The following is a 3,096-nucleotide window of genomic DNA, read 5'->3' as shown; positions in this document are numbered from 1 at the left end:
GGGGAGAAGGAAACTGAGAACCATGTCTTACAACTCGGGCAAAGTGTGATCTCCCAAATGTCAGATGGGAGAGACAAATCCAGCACCCTTTGCAGGGCCTGAGGGAAGGTTGCTCAAGCAATGCCCTGCAGAAGGACAAAAGGATGCCTGGCCCAGAGGGTGGGTGGAAGGGAGGCACAATCCTGCTTCTGCTCAGCTTAGCAAGTAGAGCTAAGTCCTTTTCCCAGACTACACAGACAGCGTCTGCTCACCAGCCACTGGCTGGCAGGGTTGCTTCCCCCCGAAGGTAACGGTCTTGTCACTCACACAAAGCACCACGTGGACCAGTGACAGTCCTGGGTCTTCAGTTACAAAGAGGCAACCTAGAAGCCTGACAAGCCATGGATAAAGAGCTGAAGTTCAGAGTAGACCCCAGTTCCATACCTGAGTGACATGAAATCAACAGTGCTTGTGGTGTTTCCCCATATCTGCTCATTCTTGTCCTTGGAGCTGTGTCTCTCATTTATTTTTCAGTCTCTGAGAATAAGGGAGGTTCTCAGTAAAGTCTCTTAAATAAACAAATACCTGGTTGTGTTTCCCTCTCTAAGGAAATAAGAAAAGCTAAAAGGCACTTAGGGGAAAGCAGGTAGGGGACACACGTGACTGGAAGACTCTTTTAAGGAAAATAAATGTCACCAAAAAGATTTTAAATATAAAAAGCAAAAAAGAAAGAAAGACCTCCTGGCGATGGGCAAGGCGATACCTGATTGGTGGTGTTGCTCTCACATCAGTCAGGAGCCAAGCAGACACATAGCCCTAGCTCATCCTGACTTGATGCCTATGTCAGTAGCCAGAGCTGTTTCATGACTGGGACACATGAAAGAAAGAAGGAAAGAAAGAACAAAGAAAAGAAGGAAGGAAAGGAGGGAGGGAGGGAGGGAGGGAAGGAAGGAAGGAAGGAAGGAAGGAAGGAAGGAAGGAAGGAAGGAAGGAAGGAAGGAAGGAAGGAAGGAAGGAAGGGGGAAAGAAAGAGAGAGAAAGAGAGAGAGAGAAAGAGAGAAAGAGAAAGAGAGAGAAAGAAAGAGTGACGACTAATTTTATGCATCAACACAACTGGGCTGAGGGATGCCCAAAGAGCCGGTGCATTATTCCTGGGTGCATCTGTGAGGGTGTTTCTGGAACAGATCAGTATTAGATTCAATAGAATGGGTAAAACCAAAAATGGCCCTTACCAATGTGGTGGGGGTCATCCAATCAGGTGGGGGCCTGGATAAAACAAAAAAGAAGAAGAAGGGAGATGTCGCTGGTTTTGCTCCAGCTGGGGCATTCTTCTTCAGGAGGCTGCTCTCAGACATCAGTGCTCCTGGTTCTCAGGCCTGCAGTCTCTGAGCAGACGTACACTGGTGGCACCCTGATTCTCAGGCCTTTGGACTCGACTGAATTTTACCCCAGGTTTTGTGGCAAATGGCAGATCATGGGACTTCAAGGCCTCCATAATCCCCTAAGCCAGTGGTTCTCAAACTTTTTGAAGTCGGGGTGCATTTAAAATTTTACAAATAATTGTAGGCACACTATAAATTCTGAGAAATATGTTATAATAATTAAGTCAGATATTAAAGAAAAAAATATAAAGTCCAAGTGTGCTTTTATGGTAATTAAATGAAATAAATCTGACAGAATTAAATTTATTCAAACATTAAAAAACATTTTTATGTTGCATTTTTTGAGTTATGCTTTTTAGAATTCGTAAAAATGAGGGGTTAAAAAGAAAAAAATAACAAAAATGTTATCTTTTTATATATATAGATACATTCTTTGTAAGATTTAGTAAATTCAACAGGTCCCAGCATGAATGTGTTAAGTTTTTTCATTCTTATGTTTATAAGAAACATGAGCCTGATGTGTCCTAGCGATTTCTTCAATGTTTGGGCATATATTTGAAAGGCAAACTCTCATTTCCTCATCAATACATTGAAGAATTTCTCTCTTTTTACTCTTAATTGTGTTGAGGGTAGGAAACCCTAATTCACATAATTAGGATGTTGAAAATTGTAGTAAAATGTTCAAAGCTTTTTTAGATATTGCCACATATTCTTCTTTTACAGAAATCCAAAAGGCTTCAAGAGACAATTCCTTATGTTTAATCATCCGTCTACGATCAGTGGATATAGCTGCCAGGTCTTCTTCTTCTGTTAATGTTAAACCAAAATCACTTGAAGCTTCCATGAATGGGTTTCTAATCCAATCATATTGTTCAGTGTTAAGTGATGGAAAATGCTATAAATTAAATTCTGCCAGTCAGCCTTCAAGTCCTATTTTATTTACACTTAACTTTTGCTCACTTCCACAATTGAATTATTCAGTATCTCGCTTCTTTTTGAGAAATCTATCCATTTTATTTGGATGTATTTATCTAAAAATAATATAGTGATGTGTTAAAAATAAATATAATAATGATGTGTTAACAAAAAGAGTGATATTTCCATAATGAAATGGTATAATAGAGTAACTATATTTATTTTCATATCCGGGCACATGCTGCAAACCAGTGCAGCTAGTAATTCCAGGTCCCGAGTGGGAACGGTGCAGAATTAAGAAAATACGGGGTTGAGAGGGCCCTGTAATTGCTGCTGGCAAGAACAAAGCATGCCCAAAAACCGCATCTTGCTTTATTTATAGGGCAAAGTGAGGCCATTAGCAAATCAACATATCATCCCAACTTTACATCATACAAAGGATAGAAGAAACTTGCCTCCAGTCTTTCCGGGGAACATGGGGGTAGTGTAAACAATCAGCACCACAGCTTAACAATCTTTTGCAACCTAATCAGGCAAGTGAGGTGGGGGGTTGGGCAGACTGTCAGTTTACAGCCAATTCCCCACACCTCTGTCCCCCAAAAATCTAAACTCCAAAAACCCTTTTGGTTTTTTGGTCCCCAACAGGCACCTGTTTCTCTGGAATACCATAGGGCGCACCTGGAAATCGTTTAGGGTGCACCAGTGCACCCTGGTGCACACTTTGAGAACCACTACCCTAAGCCAATTCATATAATAAATTTTTCTCTCTCTCTGTCTATATGAATACATACACTTAAATACAAGATTGGCTTACAGTTGT

At 40.9% G+C, this 3,096-nt stretch overlaps 1 pseudogene; it reads left to right on the top strand.

The window, feature by feature from the left end:
* Positions 1-715: 715 nt before the first annotated feature.
* LOC136401647 (small nucleolar RNA SNORA48) lies at positions 716-859 on the top strand (annotated as a pseudogene).
* The last annotated feature ends 2,237 nt before the right edge of the window (positions 860-3,096 follow it).

Source organism: Saccopteryx leptura, chromosome 3 (genome assembly GCF_036850995.1).
Source record: "Saccopteryx leptura isolate mSacLep1 chromosome 3, mSacLep1_pri_phased_curated, whole genome shotgun sequence".
Classification (NCBI taxonomy): domain Eukaryota; kingdom Metazoa; phylum Chordata; class Mammalia; order Chiroptera; family Emballonuridae; genus Saccopteryx; species Saccopteryx leptura.
Note: the sequence above shows the minus strand (reverse complement) of the source record. Positions and strands in the feature narration are given on the sequence as shown.